Here is a 25,748-nt window from a genome sequence, read left to right on the forward strand (position 1 = left end):
ACCCTACTTCTATTCTCCTCTCCTCCAAAGTGACGCGTCTTGATGTGCGTCACTGCTGGTGGGAAGGCCAGGAGGAAGGAGATAGATTGATCACCTATCCCGCGGTGGAGGGAGTTCTGCCCCCACCATTTGTCTTCTGTACCGGAGGGAGCATACAGGAGCAGCAGCACAGTGCACCCCTCCCCACCGAGCCTTAGTTTTTATCTACTGTTTGTGTGCTATCTACTCCGCCCCCCCCCAGGAGCCCCTGCTAAGCTGTGTCTCTCTTCTGCTACTTCAGAAATCCCCTTTGTTTTTTCTGTGCTCCCCACTTCTTGCATCTTCCCCCAGCCTCCTTGCGTCTCCCCCCTGCCTGCTTGCTTCCCTCTCCCCTGCCTCCTTGTGTCTGTTTCCTGCCTGCTTGGTTTCCTCTCCCCTGCCTGCTTGCTTCCCTCTCACCTGCCTCCTTGCGTCTCCCTCCTGCCTGCTTGCTTCCCTCTCCCCTGCCTGCTTGCATCTCCCCCTGCCTCCTTGCGTCTCCCCTTTGCCGCTTTGTATCCCCCCGGCACTGCTTTCCTCCCCTTAGACCAGGGGTGTCAAGCACGCAGCCCTCGGGCCGCATGCGGCCCCTGGGGCTTTCATCTGCGGCCCGCGGGATACAGAGACGTTAGTATCGGCTCTTCTCCTGGAATCTGTGGAATTCCCTGACATCGGTGTCCATGTTTGGACACACAATGTCTGGGGCTTCCCCACAGCCGGAGTCCCGTGCAGAGCGCTAGTACAGGTTCTGCTTCGGGACTCTGCAATTCCCTGACATCGCTGTTCCTATATGGACAGTGTGTCAGGTTCTTCCCCAGAGCGGAGTGCCGGGCAGAGCACATCGGTGTCCATTATCTACAGAGGACACTGTGGCATTATCTACAGAGGGCACTGTGGCATTATCTAGGGGTGTATTGCATTATCTAGAGAGGGCACTGTGGCATTATCTAGAGAGGGTACTGTACCAGCATCTACAGAGGACTCTGTGGCAGCATCTACAGAGAGCACTGCTGCATCATCTACAGAGGACACTGCGGCAGCATCCACAGAGGGCACTGCGGCAGCATCCACAGAGGGCACTGCGGCAGCATCCACAGAGGGCACTGCGGCAGCATCCACAGAGGGCACTGCGGCAGCATCCACAGAGGGTACTGCGGCAGCATCAACAGAGGGCACTGTGGCACTATCTAAAAAGGGGCTTCCCAATCTTGACATGTGTGTCTGCCAAACGCTGCTAACTGAGCCGCCGGACTGCATTTAGCAACACTTAAACTGGAAAACTGGATTGTTATAATAAGCACGTGGAGAATTCTCTCAAATTTTAAACCTAGTAGTATTATTATAGTAATGTAGTATTATTATTATTATAGTAATATAGTTTTATAGTAGTTCAAATAACTAATTGATTAACAATCATTTTGTATTGTATCAAATTTGATAGTAATGCGGCCCGTCAACTTCCCATTTTTTCTATATGTGGCCCACTTACCTGGCCGAGTTTGAGACCCCTGCCTTAGACAGTGGTACAAACACCAGGGGCGTAGCTAGGGGGGGCAGGCGGGGCACGTGCCCCGGGCGCAGTTCAGAGGGGGGCGCCAGCGCCCCCTCCTCCTGCACTATAATTGTACCTGTGTCGCAAGGACACAGGTACAATTAGAAATAATGAATGACCGGGCACGTTCCGTGCCCGGCCATTCAGCGCCTTTCCACGAATGAAGCGACTGGTACCTTTTGTACCAGTGACGCTTCCGTCGATGAAAGGCGCTGACTGACTGGCAGGGAAAGTCATCCTGCCCAGCCAATCAGCGCCTTTCATAGACGCTGTGTTCAACCCCCTGGAGACATGCGCAAAAGAGAGCAGGTCTCCATGGCTGCCGGACGGCGTGGGAGCGGGAATAAGATGAGTTTGAATATTTTTCTTTTTTTTTTTAAATGTAATAGAAGTGTGTGGCTGTATCTGCGGGGGGAGGGGGGACTTTGTCTACACGGGGAGGGACTTTGTCTACGGGGGGTGTCTATCTACAGGGGAACTATATCTACAGGGCTGGGCTATATACAGGGGGAATATATCTACAGGGGGGCTATATCTACAGAGGGGGAATATATCTACAGGGGGGCTATATCTACAAAGGGGGAATATATCTACAGGGGGGCTTTATCTACAGAGGGGGAATATATCTACAGGGGGGCTATATCTACAGAGGGGGAATATATCTACAGGGGGCTATATCTACAGAGGGGGAATATATCTACAGAGGGGGGCTATATCTACAGAGGGGGGCTATATCTACAGAGGGGGGCTATATACAGGGGGAATATATCTACAGGGGGGCTATATCTACAGGGCTGGGCTATATACTGGGCGACTATATACTGGAGTGGGCTGTCTATAGAGCACCATATACAGGGGTGGGCTATAGCTACAGGGGGGGCTATATAGTATATAGCCCCCTGTAGATATAGCCCACCCCTGTATATGGTGCTCCATAGATAGCCCACCCCAGTTTATAGCCCCCCCTGTAGATATAGTCGCCCTGTATATAGCCCAGCCCTGTAGATATAGCCCCCCTGTAGATATATTCCCCCTGTATATAGCCCCCATCTGTAGATATAGCCCCCCTGTGTATAGCCCCCCTCTGTAGATATAGCCCCCCTGTGTATAGCCCACCCCTGTAGATATAGCAGCCCTGTGTATAGCCCAGCCCTGTAGATATGGTCCCCCTGTAGATATGGTCCCCCTGTAGATATGGTCCCCCTGTAGATATAGCCCACCCCTGTATATAGTCCCCCTGTAGATATAGCCCACCCCTGTATATAGTATCCCACAAATAGCTCCCCCTATAGTGCTCCACAGAAAGCCCACCCCTGTATATAGCCCCTTGTACATATAGTCCACCCCTGTATATAGTGCTCCACAGATAGCCCACCCTTGTATATAGTATATACATGGGTGGGCTATCTAGTGGAGCACTATATACAGGGGTGGACTATATGTTGAGCACTATATACAGGGGTGGACTATATCTACAGGGGGGCTACATACATGGTTGGACTATCTGTAGAGCTCTATATTATACAGGGGTGGGCTATATACAGGGGTGGGCTATCTGTAGAGCACTATAGGGGGAGTTATTTGTGGGACACTATACAGGGGTGGTCTGTATGGGGGCACTATCTACAGGGGCTCTATGGCAGGCACTATCTACAGGGGGCACAGTGTGTGTGTGTGTATAGGACACGGTGTATGGTGCTATTATAATTAGAGGTGCAGTGTATGGCGCTATTAGATTTAGGGGCGTAGTGTGTGGTATAATGATAACTTTATATTTATTTATAGGTGCAGAAATGTTGGAAAAGTGAGAAGCTCAAGACATCTGAGCGGCAAACTGCAGAAATGGTCTGTGACCGGGAGAATTCATCATAGAGGTCTGGACCGGAGGGAGAAAAAGAACAAGAATCTGAGACGTCACCGGTGAGTCACTTAAAGAGGCTCTGTCACCAGATTTTGCAACCCCTATCTGCTATTGCAGCAGATAGGCGCTGCAATGTAGATTACAGTAACGTTTTTATTTTTTAAAAACGAGCATTTTTGGCCAAGTTATGACCATTTTTGTATTTATGCAAATGAGGCTTGCAAAAGTACAACTGGGCGTGTTGAAAAGTAAAAGTACAACTGGGCGTGTATTATGTGCGTACATCGGGGCGTTTTTACTACTTTTACTAGCTGGGCGTTATGTATAGAAGTATCATCCACTTCTCTTCAGAACGCCCAGCTTCTGGCAGTGCAGACACAGCCGTGTTCTCCAGAGATCACGCTGTGACGTCACTTCCCCAGGTCCTGCATCGTGTCAGACGAGTGAGGACACATCGGCACCAGAGGCTACAGATGATTCTGCAGCAGCATCGGCGTTTGCAGGTAAATCGATGTAGCTACTTACCTGCAAACGCTGATGCTGCTGCAGAATCAACTGTAGCCTCTGGTGCCGATGTGGCCGACACGATGCAGGACCTGTGAGTGACGTCACAGATCTGCACTGCCAGAAGCTGGGCGTTCTGAAGAGAAGTGGATGATACTTCTCATCAGAAAGCCCAGCTAGTAAAAGTAGTAAACACGCCCCGATGTACACACATAATACACGCCCAGTTGTACTTTTACTTTTCAACACGCCCAGTTGTACTTTTGCAAGCCTCATTTGCATAAATACAAAAATGGTCATAACTTCGCCAAAAATGCTCGTTTTTTAAAAATAAAAACGTTACTGTAATCTACATTGCAGCGCCGATCTGCTGCAATAGCAGATAGGGGTTGCAAAATCTGGTGACAGAGCCTCTTTAATGTAAATGTTTATTCTGCCTCTAATCAGTAATGTAGTCACTGTATGAACTGCAGCGAGATGATTATGATAGGATTTATTTTTTGTGAAACAGCATCTCCCAGCATATCCTTATCATTTTTCGGGCCATGCTGGGAGATGTAGTTTTACGCCGTACACACCTATACGGCAGGGGTTGCACTAAATGTAGCTGTATTTGTGCTGGTGTATTTATGTACTGAGCTTGGTCCTGGTGTTGTGTATAGAACCATATTTTTGTGAAATGTACAAATATTTTTATGCTCGCGTTACATAAAAAGACATGACACATCGATTGGTAGAGAAAACAAACACGGCGAGGGGGAAGGAGATGTCGGGAAAGAGGTTGGGGGGGGGGGCGCCAAACGGAATCTTTGCCCCGGGTGCTGGAGAACCTAGCTACGCCTCTGCAAACACATAGGGAAAGTTAAGAATGTTTTTAATATTTTGAGCTCGGTAGATATCTATTGGATTTGTTTTGCATCATTCAAGTCAAATCCAATAGATAACATAGGAGTTCTCACAGCTCCTCACTCCACAGTCCAGTCTTCTTCCAGCGCCATCGCACCCTAGGCCCAGATCTTAATACAATGGCAATGGAAGTAAAGAGGACCCGGGAGTGAAGAGTGGTAACTATTTACCTCAGTCTAAGCAAAGGTCTGAATTACTTGTTCTGGTCTTGGGTCTGAATTAATTTTGGGGTCTGGTTCAGGGTTTTAATTAATTATGCCATCTGGTCTAGTCAAAGGTAACATGGATGCTGTGTGAGGAGGCAGAGACTTCATCCAGACATGCTGCGTCAGTGGGAGTTTGCACAGTCTACAGGAGTCAGAACAGCGTCTTGGTAAGTGACTGTGCTCTATACAGGCAGAAGCTTTTAGTTGCCCCCCGACCCCCACCACCATGGAGCCCCAGCCAGTTTGCATCTCCCTCTGGCCCTCCTGACACATTTCGTTCCCCCCAGTTCTCTTCTACTCCCATAGATCCTTGCCACCTAGTCTCCCCCCTTGGCCTGTGCCTCCCTACTATCCCCACCCTGCCCCTCCATTTGGCCCATGTCAGTTTGTGTCTCACCCCTGCCCCCCTCCCGCAACTTTTCGTTGCCCTCCCTTACAGCAACCGGGGGGTGCTGACTCCTAGGCTGTATGGGGTCCTGAAATTCCTGATGGCGGCCCTGAATCTACATATCGCAGTCCTGTACCCATGTTTCTTGCTATTCTATGTCATGGTGTCGGTTATCAGTCATCTGATATTATATTAATCTGAGCTCGGGGTCACCGGTAACCAGTAAAGCAGTGGAGACCCGTCTGATAACATACAGTACAGCGAATGGTCGGCCACCCCAGTGTAAAGAATTATACCTGATCTAACGCTGGCTGAATGTCCGGTCCACATGGTCTTCACCACAATCTTCACTCTGATGAAATGTCCTCCTGAGTTGTATCCAAATCCTATAAAACAGTCAGCAGGAAGCGTTCAGAAGCTGCACACTTTAGTGCATACAATGTGCCCCCCAACCCAATGTATTGTTCATTAACCCCTTAACGTGACATAACTGTACCACATGATGAGGGTACAGATGTATGGCATGGGCTCATGGGCTGAGCCCGCTCCATACGCTGTGGGTTTCAGCTGTCTATTTCAGCTGACACCTCGCACTAACGCCCAGGATTGGAGGAAATCCTGATCCCAGCCATTTAACCACTTAGATGCCACAGTTAATAGCAACTAAGCCGTTAGACATGGGGGGTGCCAATGTTTGTCATGGCAGCCTGGAGGTCTAATGAAGGCCTGCGGGTCTGCCACCTTGGTACTCATGATAAGCCCTGCCAGGAACAGGGAATAATAGGAGCCGGTAAAATACACAATACACTGCAAAACATAAGTATTTCTTGAGGATAAAGATTTATTCAAACCGTATTTTGAATAAAAATCAATTTAAAACTTGTGTAAAATCAGATAAAACATTGATTTATTCAAATATTTACTTCAAAAGTGTTCATAGCCTTTAATGGTAATGTAATGTAGTGTAAGATTTTGCTCAAAACTAAAAAGTAAGTGTAGGTTTTGGGGTACTCTTCATAGAAACATTGAGAGACGCTGGCATATATTTTCAGGCGCATTGCTGGGGCATGGGCAAAGTTGGTGAAATGTACAGGATATTATTGACTGTTACATATAAAGGTATTTGAGGTCCCCCAGTAATATGTGATATATTTGGAGCATTGTATTTCATGTAGTGAAGTAGGAATAATATTCTCTGTGTGCTACAAGTGTGTCGTCCGCCATGGAGGAAGAACCTGTGGTTACATTCTGAATCCCGACCCTGGATCCATCCAAATACAAGATGTGACAAGTGGAGAAGTCATTGAATAACAGCCGCAGCTTCACCCACAAACATTTTATCTTCTCATGTCAAGGTTTACGTAAATAATGAATATTTTGGAGAATCTGTTAATTATGAAATGTTAATAACATGCATGAATACGTGTGATGAGATAAATCAGCCGTCATTTATATTATATTACGGGATCTTACCTGAGAAATCGCAGTAGTCGCAGTCGTTCGTCTTCACTCTCAGCTGAGATATAACAGACTGACCATAACAGCATTTTTCTGTTTCAAATTGAAATACAGCAATCCTATTGGCTGTTGAGTAGTGCAGTTACCATGGTGACAGAAGCAGCAATATATTTAAAGGGACATGAACTTCTTATTGAACAAAGTGCATTTTAATTTATATATCTTATAATACTAAGACATGAACCTGTAGAGATAATGTGTCTGGCCACGCTTATATATCTCTTCATATTTCTACATAGTCACTTGTGGAAGCTGCGGAGCTATTTCTGTAGACAAGGTTTACAAAACAAGTCTGTTAATGTATGTAAAGGTTATAACATGGCGTTTTTATTTTAACTACAGTATCAAAAGTTTTTTCTAAATATTTAAAAAAAGTAATTGGGTGAATTTATCAAACAATTGACACTGGCTCACATTATATTTAAATTAAATTTATAAAATTTTATACTTTTCACTCTCGCTACTTTTCAAAAGTGTCTAAAACAATTACCGGAGTTTAGCGGCATGGTTGGGTTTTCCTGCAAATCGGAGGTTTACCATTATTTATGCCAGATATTGGTATAAATTATGGCTCTAATCTACACCACTCTATATCTAGTGCACGGATATCCAAAGATGCACCAAATTTTTTAAGAGGTGAGCATTACACCCCAGTGTACTTTACTTTAACAATGGCATAGGAAACGCCAGTCTTAGTAAGTTCCCTGAAATGACCTTTCTCAGAACTGTGTAATTCAGGACACTTCACTCTAAGATTAATTTATAGTTAATAATTGCAGATTAATATTACAACACTGGCCTTCTAGACAAATGCCCTGTGCCCACCCACCAGGGCACTAGATGCAGATTATAGGCTGACCTCTGGAGTCTTGACCAATGGAACTTGGCTCTGGAGACAGCTGGTTTCCCCTTACAATGGGAATGTGCCACACAGCTCTATATACTACACCGTGCACACTACACCACCGCTAGAGTGCGCAAATTCAAGCCGCATTTTCCATATTTATGCCCAAAACTATATGGAGCTCTTGGTACAGTCTCTCACCACCTAATGGACTGTCTTGAAATTAAGGCCTTAATTAAGGTCCTTCATGACAACATGGGAACAGTGGTTACAGAAGACCCCAAAATGTGTCTACTTTTCTTGGTCCAGAGTATTGCCCCTCAACAACTGATAGAATTTTCCTCTTTTAAAACTTTGTTATTTGCAAGGTAGTGTGTTACTAGATTCTTGATGGCCCAGAGGATGCCCCCTCTCCAGGATCGAATTCTTGTGGTAAATGTGTCTTTATCCTATAATAAGACCATATGTGCCTGTAGGGGCTGTCCAGAATTACTGACCAAAGTCTGGCACACTACTGGAGCTATAAATCTACAGAGCTGTCACCGCCCTAGGCCTCAGAGACCTCCTCTTCCATGTAAGGGTTGTCTCCTATTGGGTGTTCGGTGCGACTGCTTCATTAAACTGCTTACAGTGACCTTTACCTATGGCCGGCCTTAGCTACGTGCGACACGTGCGGTCGCACAAGGCGCCATGCTGTAAGGGGGGCGCCAGCGTGTGAATTTCTCCTGCTCTGCGGCTACTGCTCGGGGCGCCAGAATTTCAGGTGTCACTCACTGACCTCACTACTGGCTTCCCCGCGCCGCGACTACCGCTCCCCTGCTCCCCCTCCTCATCTTACGTCCTGAGTGATGATCAGGTGTGATGACATCACTCAGGACGCAAGACATGGAGGAGACTATCTTACCATGCGGTCCTGCTCTTACTATTTCCCCAGGGCTCTGCTCCAGTAGCATCAGCGGGCACAGTGCACTGAAAGAAGCCCAGCAGGACAATCAGACTGTGGGCTTTGTATGGGGGCACTGATGGGGGGGGTCTAAAAATGGCAAATGGGCAGAGAATTCAGTGCCAGCTTAGATGCCCATTTGCCACTTATTGTTCTTCTGTGACAGAGGGTGCTAAAGGGGAAGTAAATGGCAAATATGCATCAAGGGGACACTAAAGGGGAAATAAGTGGAAAATGGGCACCAAGGTGGCACTGAACATTAAAAAATGGCATATGGGCACATTGTTCAGTTGCTCCATAGTACACATTTGCCATTTGTTGCCTTTTTAGATACTGTAAACATTACATTAAAGGGGTTAAAAAGAAATTCTGATGAAGCAGTAGAGGAGAAGTTAAAATAAAAAATAACTTATACTTACCTCTCTCTTCCCAAACGTTCCTGCGCTGGGGGCTCCCGTCACCTCTGTTCACTGTTTATATACAGAGCAGCTGCAGCGGTGATGTACTGTCGATTTGATGTCACCACTGCAGCCGCTCTGTATACAAACTGAGAGTAGAAGTGGCGGGAGCCCCCAATGCAGGAACATCTGGGAAGAGAGAGGTAAGTATGAGCTGCTTTCTTATTTCAACCCTTTCAGGACTGAGACATTTATTGCATTTCATACGTTTTTTCAATACCCGCCTTCCTAGAGCCATAACTTTTTTTTATTTTTCCGTCAATAGAGTGGTGTGAGGGCTTATTTTTTTCGGCATGAGTTGTAGTTTCTATTGGTAGCATTTAAAGTATCATATAATGTACTGGGAAACTGATAAAAATTGTTTGTGGGCTGAAATTAGAAAAAAACAGATTCCTCAATAGTTTTTTTGGTTTCAATTTTTCGTCTTTCATCGTGTGGTAAAAACGACAACTTAACTTTATTCTGCAGCTCAATATGATTACGGTGATACCAAATTTATATACGTTTTTCATATATTTTACTACTTTTACAAAGAAAACTATTTGTTAAAAAAAAAATAATGTTTCACCGCATTCTGAGACATAACTTTTTTAATATTTTTGTCTAAGCGGTGTGAGGGCTTATTTTATGCGGGACGAGCTGTAGCTTTTATTGGTACAATATTTTGGTACATGCAACTTTTTGCTAATTTTTTATTACATTTTTTTTTAGAGCTAATGTGAACAAAAAATTGTGATTTTGGCTATTTACTTTTTTTTTTCGATGTAGCTACTTACCTGCAAACGCTGATGCTGCTGCAGAATCAACTGTAGCCTCTGGTGCCGGTGTCCTCGCTCGTCTGACACGATGCACGACCTGTGAGTGACGTCACAGCGTGATCTCTCGAGAACACGGCTGTGTCTGCACTGCCAGAAGCTGGGCGTTCTGAAAAGAAGTGGATGATACTTCTCTTCCGAGCGCCCAGCTAGTGAAAGTATTAAAAACGCCCCGATGTACGCACACAATACACGCCCACTTGGACTTTTACTTTTAAACACACCCACTTGGACTTTTGCAAGCCTCATTTGCATAACTACAAAAATGGTCATAACTTGGCCAAAAATGCTCGTTTTTTAAAAATAAAAACGTTACTGTAATCTACATTGCAGCGCCTATCTGCTGCAATAACAGATAGGGGCTGCAAAATCTGGTGACAGAGCCTCTTTAACAGCCTCTTCTCTTTTTTGTTTTTATTATTCAACATCACTGTTTTTTAGTTTTTTCCAATTTTTGTTCACTTTGGAGATATAAGTGGCTCTCATATTCATGTAATTGTAATAGAAATATATGCATGAGGTATTACTATGCCCATGCATATATCATATAATACTAGCTTCACTTATGTAACATGATTGTGTAGAACTGTATACAATTTATTTAAAGTGCATGTTACAAGTATGTTATATGATTGTGCTATCAGCGTAATGTTCACCTTTTGAATTGTTTTTCCCTTTCACTTTATAAATATTGCATAATGAGGGTACTCTAAGTGATATTTGTCACTGTTCTTATATAAAAATTATTATTTAATCGTTATATGTATAGATTACTGAGTCCTCATTACACATTTTAGTGTTATAATAATTTTTAATTAACTGGTTTGTTAAACTCTGAATTTTGAGAGGGCTAGCAAACATCACATTACATACATTACTATTATAATACATACTTACATTTGGTTTACGCTGTCCAATGGGGTGCGCGCTCCATACGTACGTGGCCGGGACTGGTGCTGGCCCCGCCCGAGCCTTCAACAGTGCAGTGCGCATGTCCGAACTTCCTGGTACGAGTCGGGAACCCGGATGTGCGCCGCAGCACTGGAGGACGGAAGTGGGGCCCACCACACTTCCGGTCACGTCGTTGGATGCGCGCCACACACTCTTGGACGCGGTAAACAGAAGAGAATCATCATGAACAACACCTGGGCTATACACAGGGCCGGCCTTACGTTGGATGGTGCCCTGTGCGGCACTCTCTATTGCCGCCCCCTACACAAACCAAAAATTAACCACATATATGGACACGCTGGAACATATATACTGTACATACATAAAGACAGATATTTAGACATACAGGCAAATATACATACACACATTCTGGAATACATACATACAGGTAAATATATAGACGTACAGACACATATACGTACACTCACCGGCAGATAAATACACAGACAGGGATATATACAAATACATAAAAGGCACATATATAGAAGCAAAAAGACACATTCACAAACAGACCCATATATACCCACACAGGCACATATATGCACAGTACAGCAGACAAAAAATGGCGACAGCACCCTGCAACACTAATGCCACCTAAACCACTAAATATAAATAAATATGCACTAAAGCTAAATCTACTTACAAATAGGGAGGTTCTTAGTGCACATTTTGATCAAAAAGTGTTAGCCCACCTGCCACGACAAGGCGACCTCTGTAAGGTGGGAACCTACGCTGCACATACACCCAGAACTGGGACTAAGCCTACATATATACCTGGGGATGGTAGGATCCAGCATTGAACTGATTAAAATCACCCAGGGCAGAATGGGAGGAGTGCAAGAACAACAAGTGGAGGCAGTCACTAACCCCACATATATGGATCACATAAACACAACAAAAAGTTGAACAGCACATTCCAACTAAATGATACAAAATGTATGCAGGTGCAAGAACACCTGTGACTGCAGAAATACAGCAGACAAAAAATGGCGACAGCACCCTGCAACACTAATGCCACCTAAACCACTAAATATAAATAAATATGCACTAAAGCTAAATCTACTTACAAATAGGGAGGTTCTTAGTGCACATTTTGATCAAAAAGTGTTAGCCCACCTGCCACGACAAGGCGACCTCTGTAAGGTGGGAACCTACGCTGCACATACACCCAGAACTGGGACTAAGCCTACATATATACCTGGGGATGGTAGGATCCAGCATTGAACTGATTAAAATCACCCAGGGCAGAATGGGAGGAGTGCACAGTACAGATATTGTTGCAGCCCTATGTAACACCACAGATAACACGGTAATAACTGAGTACAGATAATGTGGTTATGTCACCTGCAGTCCTATGTAAGACCACAAATAACACAGTGATAACTCTCTGAGTACAGATAATGTAGTAGATGTTACCTGCAGTCCTATGTAACACCACAGATAACACAGTGATAACTCTCTGAGTACAGATAATGTAGTAGATATAAGAGACAAACACATGCAGAGAGACACACACACACACACACACACACACACACACACACACACACACACAAATACAAACACAGACTGTATACACAGTACACACACATATACAGTGGAGGAAATAAGTATTTGATCCCTTGCTGATTTTGTAAGTTTGCCCACTGTCAAAGTCATGAACAGTCTAGAATTTTTAGGCTAGGTTAATTTTACCAGTGAGAGATAGATTATATATATAAAAAAAAAAAAAAAATCACATTGTCAAAATTATATATATTTATTTGCATTGTGCACAGAGAAATAAGTATTTGATCCCCTACCAACCATTAAGAGTTCAGCCTCCTCCAGACCAGTTACACGCTCCAAATCAACTTGGTGCCTGCATTAAAGACAGCTGTCTTACATGGTCACCTGTATAAAAGACTCCTGTCCACAGACTCAATGAATCAGTCTGACTCTAACCTCTACAACATGGGCAAGACCAAAGAGCTTTCTAAGGATGTCAGAGACAAGATCATAGACCTGCACAAGGCTGGAACGGGCTACAAAACCATAAGTAAGACGCTGGGTGAAAAGGAGACAACTGTTGGTGCAATAGTAAGAAAATGGAAGACATACAAAATGACTCAATCGACATCGATCTGGGGCTCCATGCAAAATCTCACCTCGTGGGGTATCCTTGATCCTGAGGAAGGTGAGAGCTCAGCCGAAAACTACACGGGGGGAACTTGTTAATGATCTCAAGGCAGCTGAGACCACAGTCACCAAGAAAACCATTGGTAACATATTACGCCGTAATGGATTAAAATCCTGCAGTGCCCGCAAGGTCCCCCTGCTCAAGAAGGCACATGTACAGGCCCATCTGAAGTTTGCAAATGAACATCTGGATGATTCTGAGAGTGATTGGGAGAAGGTGCTGTGGTCAGATCAGACTAAAATTGAGCTCTTTGGCATTAACTCAACTCGCCGTTTTTGGAGGAAGAGAAATGCTGCCTATGACCCAAAGAACACCGTCCCCACTGTCAAACATGGAGGTGGAAACATTATGTTTTGGGGGTGTTTCTCTGCTAAGGGCACAGGACTACTTCACCGCATCAATGGGAGAATGGATGGAGCCATGTACCGTCAAATCCTGAGTGACAACCTCCTTCCCTCCACCAGGACATTAAAAATGGCTCGTGGCTGGGTCTTCCAGCACGACAATTACCCGAAACATACAGCCAAGGCAACAAAGGAGTGGCTCAAAAAGAAGCACATTAAGGTCATGGAGTGGCCTAGCCAGTCTCCAGACCTTAATCCCATCGAAAACTTATGAAGGGAGCTGAAGATCCGAGTTGCCAAGCGACAGCCTCGAAATCTTAATGATTTACAGATGATCTGCAAAGAGGAGTGGGCCAAAATTCCATCTAACATGTGTGCAAACATCATCATCAACTACTAAAAATGTCTGACTGCTGTGCTTGCCAACAAGGGTTTTGCCACCAAGTATTAAGTCTTGTTTGCCAAAGGGATCAAATACTTATTTCTCTGTGCACAATGCAAGTAAATATATATAATTTTGACAATGTTATTTTTTTTTATTTTTTTTTATATAATCTATCTCTCACTGGTAAAATTAACCTAGCCTAAAAATTCTAGACTGTTCATGTCTTTGACAGTGGGCAAACTTACAAAATCAGCAAGGGATCAAATACTTATTTCCTCCACTGTATACACAGACACTCACCATGTCTCCTTGCTGACAGGATCACAGGTCAGGACGGGCTGTGGGCGGAGCTTCCTCTTCTGCTTCTCGGCTGTTATTTACTCCGTGTGTGTAACAGCAGAGTAGAGGCAGAGCCCAGTTGCGCCCCCTACATGCTGGGAGGGTGCAGCACGGGAGTGGACCAGTCCAGTCCCCTGACCTGAGTCATCTGACCTCATGTCACTGACGTGAGGTAAGGTGACAGGTAAGGTGTCTGGACCGGTCCACTCACTGGCTGTCACAGACCCCAGTCAGAACGCCGCTGCGTGATTTCCTGGCTCTTCCTAAAGCTGCTGCAGGTACCTCCGACATACAGGGCGCCTATCAGCAGCGATCAGCTGCTCTGCGGCGCCCCCCCCTTCCCTACCACATAGTTGCGCCCGGGGCACATGCCCCGTCTGCCCCCCCTAGCTACGCCCCTGGCCAAGGCACCAGACTCAGATGATAGATTGCAAATAAAAGTTTAGACTTTAATCCATGTCACACAAGAGCAATACAGGACAGGCAACATTTCGGCCAGCCTGTGGCCTTTCTCAAGCCATTTAACAAAACTTTTATTTGCAAACTATTATTTGAGTTCGGTGCCTTGGCATTCTCTATTGGAACAATGCATGCTGTTTATACTGTACATTGATCTAAATAATGCAGTGGTTCCCAACTGGGAACAGCTACAAGCTCCGCCCACGACGTTGTAGCAGACGTGACGCGTGGACGTCTGTTACGAGTACCGCTCATCGCTTCCCACTAGAGGGAGAGGAGCCATTAACGTTGGGCAGGGTAAGTATTTTTTTTCTTTATTTTGTTAGCAGTTGTGTGAGAAATGGAGCCAGGGGAATGCCGGAAGTTGTAGTCCTCTCCACTTATACCTCCTCTCTGTAATGTCCTCTGATATCCCATTATAACAGCCTGGACATGCTGGTAGTTGTATATGACCGAAAGAAGAAAAGATGCAAGACAAGAACATATGAGAAAATAGAAAAGTACTTTAATGAAAATTACACATAAATACACAATAATAAAAAGAATCCATCAACCAACAGGTTAAAAAAAGACATGCACGCCATGCACTATACAAGGTAAGTAACGTCTAAGATAGACAAAAAGTATAATCTGGTAATGAGGGTACGTCGATACATAAATATAAATGGATGCAAAATGACTATAAATGTATGCCAAGTGAAATAGTCAAAGGAGAAGTACTCAAAGGTATAAAAATAATACCATGAATGAATGACATCAATATATGGACAAGTATGAACAACATATGATAATGATGAATCACGTACCCATTAAACATCCAGGTGAGTGCACGGCAATGTGTCTGCCCCAACGCGCGTTTCGGCGCAACTGCCTTCGTCTGGGGGTAGCATTGAAATGATGTATGTTCCACTATATGTAGGGAAAGGCCAGCCAATCAAGAACATCCAAAAGCTGGAACCCATGCTGGTAGTTGTAGTTCTCTCCTCTTATACCTCCTATCTGTAATGTCCTCTGATATCCCATTATAACATCCTGGACATGCTGGTAGTTGTAGTTCTCGACTCTTTTACCTCCTCTCTGTAATGTCCTCTGATATCCCATAATAACAGCCTGGACATGCTGGTAGTTGTAGTTCTCTCCTCTTATACCTCCTCCTGTAGTGTCCTCTGATATACCATAATAAGGCTGGGTTCACACGACCTATTTTCAGACGTAAACGAGGCGTATTATGCCTCGTTTTACTTCTGAAAATAGGGCTCCTATACGTCGGCAAACATCTGCCCATTCATTTGAATGCTTTTGCCGACGTATTGTGCAGACGACCTGTAATTTACGCGTCGTCGTTTGACAGCTGTCAAACAACGACGCGTAAATGGACTGCCTCGGCAAAGAAGTGCAGGGCACTTCTTTGCCACGTAATTTGAGCTGTTCTTCATTGTGAGCACAGCTCAAGATTTACGAGCGTCTCAGACGGCTCGCAAAATGCGAGGAGGAGCATTTACATGTGAAACGAGGCAGCTGTTAACAGTCTGTCTTTTCACACGTAAATGCCTCTCACACCATACCCTAACAGTTTGGACATGCTGGGAGTTGTAGTTCTCTCTTATACCGCCTCCCTGTAATGTCCTCTGATATCCCATAATAACAGCCTGGACATGCTGGTAGTTGTAGTTCTCTCCTCTTATACCTCCTCCCTGTAATGTCCTCTGATATCCCATAATATCAGTCTGGACATGCTGGAAGTTGTAGTTCTGTCCTCTTATACGTCTTCCCTGTAATGTCCTCTGATATCCCATAATATCAGCCTGGACATGCTGGTAGTTGTAGTTCTCTCCTCTTATACCTCCTCCCTGTAATGTCCTCTGATATCCCATAATATCAGTCTGGACATGCTGGAAGTTGTAGTCCTCTCCTCTTCTACCTCCTCCTCCTGTAAACTTTCTCTGATATCACATAACATCCTGGACATGCTGGGACTTGTAGTTCTCTCCTCTTATATCTCCTCCCTGTAATGTCCATTGATATCACATAATAGCCTGGGCATGCTGGGAGTTGTTGTTCTTATGCCTCCTTATTTATTCCTTCCCCAGGAGTAAGCACACTTTCTCTCTGTGATGGTGGCTTTACTAGAGGGGCAGATGGTCATTTTACTGGGGGGGGGGGGGTGAGGCTGATGGTCACTTTACTGGAGGGGCTTATGGTCTCTTTACTGAGGGATCATTATACTGTGAGTGGGGGCTGATGGTAATTTTACTGTGAGTGGGGGGCTGATGGTCATTTTACTGTGAGTAGCGGGCTGATGGTTATTTTACTGTGAGTGGGGGACTGATGGTCATTTTACTGTGAGTGGGGGCTGATGGTCATTTTACTGTGAGTGGGGGGCTGATGGTCATTTTACTGTGAGTGGGGGGCTGATGGTCATTTTATGGCGAGTTGAGGGCTGATGGTCATTTTACGGCGAGTGGGGGGCTGTTGGTTATTTTACTGTGTGAGTGGAGGACTGATGGACATTTAACTGTGAGTGGGGGGCTGATGGTCATTTTACTGTGAGTGGGGGGCTGATGGTCATTTTACTGTGAGTGGGGGGCTGATGGTCATTTTACTGTGAGTGGGGGGCTGATGGTCAATTTACTATGAGTGGGGGGCTGATGGTCATTTTACTGTGAGTGGGGGGCTGATGGTCAATTTACTATGAGTGGGGGGCTGATGGTCTTCGAGTGGTTTCCGCCTCTGACCTCCCATTGAAATTATTAGGAGGCAGAAAAAACCTGCTGCGCTCGTTTGGTGCTTTTTTGTCTGAGTTTTTTGCATTCGCTTCAACGGCTTAAAAAAAATGCGGCCAAAAAACACAGCAAAAAATTCAAACAACACTGTCAATTCAAAATCTGCCTCAAAATTCCTAAATGAATTTGGAGGCAGATTTTGAGTTTCTGCCTTGCAAAAAAAAAAAATGTTGTAGTGCTTGTTTTTAGCCATTTTTTGTCGTTTTGTAAACAATTTTTGGTAGGGGTGTCCTGAGAACTTTTTTTTTTCCTGGGGTGCCTCGAGCCTGAAAAGGTTGGGAAACTCTCAAATAATGTGACAATATGCAGTAAACTCCTCTGCTCCCTCTAGTGGTGGTTCCATGTGGCCAGAATTTTATATTCCCCCTTTTGTCTATTTTAAAGCCTTAAATCAGAAATCAGAAAAATACAACTGCGACCACTAAAAATATATAGTGAAAAATTTGAACCGACATGGTGTTAAAATGTGGACATTCACATGTACTAAAGAAACAGGTCAACCTTATCATAATGTTGGTGATTAGACACCAATCTCTGTTTTTTTTTATTAGAATCCAAGTGATCATTTGCCCCTTCTTTACCCTCAGCTCAGTGCCAATTTTACCTTGAAGTGAAGATCAGAATAATTTGAGAGAGACTGATTGCTAGGGACTAAAGATGAGGAAATCGATTCTACACAAATCGAATTCCGTCTGAATTTCCTAAAAGTTTCTTACTTTTGGGATTTGCGGCACATGGATGGCGGAAAACTGCTGGCAAAATGCTGGCCGCCATTTTACAGATTATAAAAAAAAATCACATGACCTTGTGAGAGCTGCTACGGTCCTAGAAGACAAGAGAGAGTAAGACACAAGTTTTCTAGGCAATTGGGGCACTTGCGGTTCACGACAAATTTATTTGGAGCAAATCGAGTTGGACCCGAAACAAATTTGGGAAATTCGCTCATCTCTACTAGGACATAATGTCTGTTAACCAATTTATAGGGTTGTAAAGCTGTTAGGCCGTGTTTTCCGAGCAGCAGGTTTTGTCTCCGTGAACCATGTCTTTGTATTTCTCAGGTTGTGATATAAATCAGACTAATCTAATAAATTCTTTTCTACAGAATTTAGGTGGAGAATCTCTTTAAGTCCTATCAGACTTGTGTTTGCATTTTTTAAGAAGCAGAATTCGTGGAGAACGTAACGGTTGTATTTTGTCATGTAATAAAAATAATTGACTAGATGGGTGCAGTAGTCAGACAACTAGAAAATTGGGATCTAGAATTGAAGGCTGGAAGCTTGTGCTTACAGAAGGCCACAAAGCATCAGCTGTAGTGATGTAGACTATTGGTGTAGGCTTGAAATAGGTCCCAAGAAGAAGTCGTACAGGCAGGATATCACATCAAGAAGACCAAAATCATTACAGTTAAACAATTTCAAAAGTCTGGAGAGTAAATACAGTACAAAATCAGCAAGCAGATAGGTAGTTAGAAAAAGAGCAGAGCTACACCTCTCAACATTGAAATTGCAACACCAAGAAGGATAAGCCGCAAGGTTATGCAAATCGAGGAAGTAGCAGGTGTCGCTAAGGTCTGCAATTGATAAAATTTTCAATCACCTAGCTCCAATCTGTGGCATGTGGGGGATGAGGGGGGGCATAAAAGCTATATTGAAAGCAAAGTTTTTTAGCCACATACAATCACAAAAATCGGATCAAGTGGTGTGGGATGATTGTGCGACGCCTCCTGTTCGTCGATGTGCCAGTTATCGCAACTTGTCGCAAACTGTGAGCGACAGAATCCTTGCACTGAGAGACCTTGGTTTATCACTCCAGCAGATCGCTACACGCCTAGACCGAGATGTCAGCACTGTTCAATGTTGCATGCCCCGGAGGTTGGTACAACAAACAGGAATAACAGTTGCAAGAGGTGTGCGGAGGCTCACCTATACACGACGGATCTTCTGATTGAAAGAATGGCACGTAGTGACTCATTCTGTACTGCAAGTGAATTTGGACGTCACATACCAAGCCTAGGGCGGCAACCATTGTCGACACAAACCATCAGAAGGCGTTTGCACGACTTTGGGCTACGAGCCAGACGTGCAGCTACAGGTGTTATATTGAGCACAAGACACCACTCTCAAAGGCTATCATGGTGCACAGCAAGACGGCAATGGAGGCTGGAATGGAAGACTATCCAGTGATGAATCCCACTTTTGTCTCGGACAAAATAATAGCCGGAAATTGGTCTGGAGACTATGTGAACAATGCCATACCGGTCCTACGCCTGGGATTATGGTGTGGGGTGACATAATGTACGGTAACTGGACCCCTCTTGTCTCCATTTCAGGTACACTAACAGTTCGGCGTTCTATCGGTCGGGGAACCAGTGGTACAGCAGTTTCTCCAAAGTCACACACCGGCTCTTTTTCAACGGACAACGCCACGCCGCATGTTGCTCGTGCTACTGTGAGCAGCCTGCGTGGCCTAAACATGCTGCTATGGTCTGCAGCGTCTCCTATCGAGCACATCTGGGACGTCATTGTTTGGCAATCACAAAAAGTGCTGGCAGCAGCCAATCTTGATGATTTGCGTGCCCAAGTGCTTTTGGCGTGTCATAACATTCATTAAACAGCCTTTAATAACCACATTGATAGCATGCTAAGGTGTGAAAGTGCGTATATTTCTGCGCATAGCGTTCATACTCGAAACTGAATAAGTGAAGATGTTTGGAATATTTTGTTTCCATTTTTTTATAATTTGCATATCATTAACTTGTCTATGGATCCTGTGATTTCCACAATTCCAAAACTTTTTCTTCTTGGTGTTGCAACTTCAATGTTGAGGAGTGTAGTATGCAGTGGCGTAACTACCGCCGTAGCAGCAGTAGCGGCTGCTACGGGGCCCGCGGCATGAGGGGGCCCGTGTCGCCCACCGGCACGGGGCCCCCACCATGGCCGGAGGCTCCGCTAGCAGCCGCTATGGCTGCTACAGCGGGACGCCACTGAACACTATGGCAGAGCAGGGAGGTATCTCCCCGCTCTGCCATTAACTGGTTCCCGACCGCTGGCTGTATTTTTACGGCCAGCGGTCAGGGACCTTAAAACCCGAGCCATAGACTTTCTACGGCTCGGGTTTTAACTTGCTGCCCGCGCGATCGGGCAGCTGAATGTCGGGTCTCCGGCTGTCAGTGACTGCCGGGGACCCTGAGGAGAGGATAGAAGCAGCTTTTCCCGTTTTTTGGTAAAAAAAATATTTTTATTTTTCACATCACATAAGTGACAGCTTATAAAAACACCTCGTTTCCAAAATAACTATAACCTTACTACTGCATCATGGGAATCAGAGGAGCGCCTTTTTCTTCTTTTTTGTATACCCTTTTCCAAGTATTTTTATACAATTTCACACCACTGTCTACCATGCAATTTTATTCGTTTTTTTGACATCTTCTCAATGACATATTGAGTTTCAGATTGTACCAATTATTACTTTATTACAGTAGACCACTTCTGCTATTTTTTTGCTATTTACGCCATCTGATATATGTTCATTCTAGCATAAAATAAAGCTTCAGCTTTTCTCAGACGTCATACTCTTCTGACAGATACATATGAATCAATGGCTGGGAATAGAGATGAGCAAATTTTCTGAAATTAATTTCGGATCCATTTTGATCGTTCGATTATATTCAGCGCTAATAAATTTGCTGCGAATCGCAAGAGCCTCGATTGCTCTAAAACTCATGTCTGACTCTCTGATTGTATCCAACCCCTTATAAGCTCTTTAAAGGGGTTGGTTACTTTAGATTTATTTTCACTAATGTGTAGGAGACAGAATTATGTGCCACTACATGGTTATTAAAAGGTCAGCACGGATGAATTCCTCTGTAAAGCACCACCCCCTTGTTAGTACAGCCTTCTTCATGGTCTGGATGGCGCTCCCATTCTGAACACGGCCTCCATTAAATAGCACTGTGCATGGCAAGAAAACTTGCACATTTGTAGTGCCGTGCGCAGTGTTATTTAATGGACGCCGCTTTGCGACCAGCTGATGATATATACCAGGCTGATCAGCATATGTCTGCTGTTTATGGTGCTGCATTACCTACAGCTGCACAGTAAATGTACGGCTACAGGGGAAAAAAGTCGGCTGTCAGGGACCTTCCTGATCGCTGAATACAAAATACGGGAAGTGGCAATGCCCAAGGTGATAAATCACGTGACGCCAACAGAAGCCACAAAAATATCCCAACCCGATGTCCTAAAACTGTACATCTTATGTTTCAAAATGACCATAAGAAAAAGTAAAATTCACTTTAAAACTTTATTTTAGTACTGTTTTATTCTATTAAAAGTAGGCCTCATGCACACGACCACATTGGTTTTCACGGGTCCGTAGCAGTCCATCGGACCACAAAAACTCCTTGCTCTGCATCAGTACATCATCCGGACTCATGGATCCACAACAATTCACCAGTAATGGTGAATCCGCAATTGCGGACCAGAAAATAACTTGTTCCAAGTTTTTGCGGTCCGCAATTGCGGCCCCCGCACCGATTCGTGTAAATCACAGTTGTGTGCATGGGATGGGACCGCAATTTATCCACAAAAATTTGAATAAATTGCGGCCGCAAAAATACCATTGTGTACATGGGGCCTTAGAGTAAAAATTTTAAAAACAGACACATTTTTTGTTTTCTTTTGTTATTTTTCTCTAATAATAAAAAATATCAGCAATCCCGTATGCTAAATATCAGAGTGGTTAATGTAAATGTAAGGCTGGGTTCACACGACCTGTTTTCAGGCGTAATGGAGGCGTTTTACGCCTCGAATTAAGCATGAAAAGACGGCTCCAATATGGCAGATTCAATGAACGGCTCACGTTCATTGTGTCCTATGCACTGCGCTGCCGTATTCCATCTGTGTATGTGTCATTAAGAGACACATACACAGATGAAATAAAACATGGCAGCCCCCAGTAAAGTAAGAAAGTGTTAATAAAAAAACTTTGTGTGTGAAAAATTAAATAAAGTCAATATAATATTTTATTAAATAAAAACACATAAACGAATAAAAAAATAAATAATCATGACACTGTCCCTTTAAACGTCCATCTCATACAGCGGTTAGGTCCCCCCGCAATAGTATGACGGCGCCGTTTCAGATGACCTCCATGTCCTCAGATGTTAATGAACAAAAGTTTATGGGGATTGATTTTGATGTTTCCACTATTGCCTTCTGATGTTTTCCCAATTCTACATGTTCAATACTCTGCCATTTTGTCATCCTGGAATAACAAAGAAACCATGTCATCTCATATTGTAAGGCTGGGTTCACACGACCATGTTACGTCTGTAATGGACGGAACGTATTTCGGCTGCAAGTCCCGGACCGAACACAGTGCAGGGAGCCGGGCTCCTAGCATCATAGTTATGTACGATGCTAGGAGTCCCTGCCTCTCCGTGGAACTACTGTCCCGTACTCAAAACATGATTACAGTACGGGACAGTTGTCCCGCAGCGAGGCAGGGACTCCTAGCATCGTACATAACTATGATGCTAGGAGCCCGGCTCCCTGCACTGTGTTCGGTCCGGGACTTGCAGCCAAAATACGTTCCATCCATTACAGACGTAACATGGTCGTGTGAACCCAGCCTAATTCTCACCAAAGTCACACAAAGTTTGTCTTGATTCTAGGGGAGGGGGCTTCAGAATGGAGAATAGTTACTCTAATGGAACTGTAGTTTATCATCAGTCCCCTTAGTAAAATGATACAGTCACTAAATAAATTATTTTAAGGGGCCGTGGCACTCCCCTTCATTGTTTACACAGGTACAGCGCAATGTAGGGATGACCCTTCATTCAGCTGACTGGAAAGGTCCGGTGATTGGGCCCCCACCAATCAAACATTGATTTCCAATACTAAGGATAGACCATTGAAACCTCCTTTCAGTACATTTAATGCATCCCATGGTACTAGGAGTAACACATATATTAGAATACATTATTAGCTACAATATATATGTTTTGGGTGAGAACTTACAAGTTTGGCTTCTTTGATGATGATGAGGCTGATTCGTGGCAGCGGCTTCTGAAAAATAAATTGGATAAACATTTCTCAGCCGTTATCCTTAATATTTGCCATATAGCAGATTTAGGCCTAATTCACAAGCGCGTGTTCGGTCCGTAATATACGGTCCGTATGTCGGCCGCATTTGCCAGACCGAACACACTGCAGGGAGCCGGGCTCATAGTTCTCTATGACGCTAGGTGTCACTGCCTCTCCGTGGAACTACTGTCCCGTACTGAAAACATGATTACAGTGCGGGACTGTTGTCCCGCAGCGAGGCAGGGACTCCTAGCGTCATAGAGAACTATGATGCTAGGAGCCTGGCTCCCTGCAGTGTGTTCGGTCCGGGAAATGCGGCCAACACACAGACCGTATATCATGGACCGAACATGCTTGTGTGAATTAGGCCTAAGACTCAGGCTCTGTTCACATCTGTGTCCTAGTTTCCATTTATAATAGAAACCAGGACACAGTGCATCATGTGACATTTGACCGACATCACCAGCGCCTGATGGATTCCAGTGACTTTTAATGGGGTCCATTGTTTTGACAGGAAAACATTTTCTGCATGTAATGCTATTTATCCTGCTGAATATTACAGAATCTGCAACGGATGCTGTCGGAGAGGGCTGCCCCGCTCTTTCTAATGGCTTAGATGCTGCGGTCGCTATTGACAGTGGCATCTAAGTGATTAAACGGCCAGGACCAGAGCGATCTCTGTTCCTGACTGCGCGAGGTGTCAACTGCAATACACAACTGACACCCGCAGCGTATGGAGCGGGCTCAGCCTGTGAGCTCTTTCCATACTTCAGCCCCTGCGCCATGACGTACAGGGTCGTCATAGTGCATTAAGGGGATAAAGAGCATTGCCAGTTTAAATTAAAAGGAAAAATCACCAAAAAACGTAGGTCACCCTTTTCTGCCATGCTTTCTTCAAATTTCAGCTGAGTTGTTTCTTAGTTATATCTTCTTATGGGAAAGCTAATGAGTCAATATTCAATTATTAGAGCTCTCATACTGGTTGTTATCAACCCGTGCTAGACTCCTCGAGGGCAAATTAATGGTGTTTATTAATACAGCTCCAAATCGCTGCACAACTAGGAGGGTTTGCAGTGCAAGAAGTCAGAATAGCAGGGTGACCACCTGGTGGACGCAGTCTTGACAGCTATAGTGGTTGCTACCCAATGCCCACTATAATGTTAAACAGGCAACATAAGGAGGACAACTCAAGGACTTGTTTTTATGGGGGGTTTGCGGAGCAAATTCTCTTTCATACATACAATACAAAAGATACTTACAGAGAAAAAAACATCTCCTGTTGGTGTTTCTAGTGGTGGCAGGAAGGACCTTTTCCTTTGTCCAATGACACATGGAAATGCTATCTGTAAGATTAACATATAATAAATCACTTTATTACAGGATAGCTCAGATATATGATGCCATTGTTATGATATTCATCATTATTAGTTCCCATGATGCAGCAGAGAAGAATAAACATCATTCTTGTGGAATATAATTTCCCCTAATACAAGGAAATTAGTCCGTGGCCCCATCTCTTAGATCTCTGTTCCTGACTGCGCGAGGTGTCAACTGCAATACACAAATGACACCCGCAGCGTATGGAGCGGGCTCAGCCTGTGAGCTCTTTCCATACTTCAGCCCTTGCACCATGACGTACAGGGTCGTCATAGTGCGGTAAGGGCATAAAGAGCATTGCCAGTTTAAATTAAAAGGAAAAATCAACAAAAACCGTAGGTCACCCTTTTCTGCCATGCTTTCTTCAAATTTCAGCTGAGTTGTTTCTTAGTTATGTCTTCTTATGGGAAAGTTAATGAGTCAATATTCAATTATTAGAGCTCTCATACTGGTTGTTATCAACCCGTGCTAGACTCCTCGAGGGCAAATTAATGGAGTTTATTAATACAGCTCCAAATCGCTGCACAACTAGGAAGATTTGCAGTTCAAGAAGTCAGAATAGCAGGGTGACCACCCAGTGGACGCAGTCTTGACAGCTATAGTGGTTGCTACCCAATGCCCACTATAATGTTAAACAGGCAACATAAGGAGGACAACTCAAGGACTTGTTTTTATGGGGGGTTTGCGGAGCAAATTCTCTTTCATACATACAATACAAAAGATACTTACAGAGGCAAAAACATCTCTTGTTGGTCTTTCTAGTGGTGGCAGGAAGGACCTTTTCCTTGGTCTTTTGACACATGGAAATGCTATCTGTAAGATTAACATATAA

General features: G+C 44.3%; 1 protein-coding gene and 1 long non-coding RNA gene across 2 annotated transcripts in view; both read right to left on the bottom strand.

Moving 5' to 3' along the window:
- The window catches only part of LOC142750934 (uncharacterized), a 282,134-nt gene that overhangs the window by 105,406 nt on the left and 150,980 nt on the right, over positions 1-25,748 (bottom strand). The gene's annotated exons all lie outside the window — the stretch shown is intronic.
- On the bottom strand, positions 22,538-25,732 carry LOC142750933 (uncharacterized). Its single transcript, XR_012882639.1, has 4 exons — positions 25,646-25,732; positions 24,799-24,882; positions 23,474-23,521; positions 22,538-22,718 (listed from the first exon to the last, which is right to left on the bottom strand). It is a non-coding gene; the product is annotated as an uncharacterized LOC142750933 (long non-coding RNA).

The sequence above is a fragment of the Rhinoderma darwinii genome, chromosome 3 (genome assembly GCF_050947455.1).
Source record: "Rhinoderma darwinii isolate aRhiDar2 chromosome 3, aRhiDar2.hap1, whole genome shotgun sequence".
Taxonomy (NCBI): domain Eukaryota; kingdom Metazoa; phylum Chordata; class Amphibia; order Anura; family Rhinodermatidae; genus Rhinoderma; species Rhinoderma darwinii.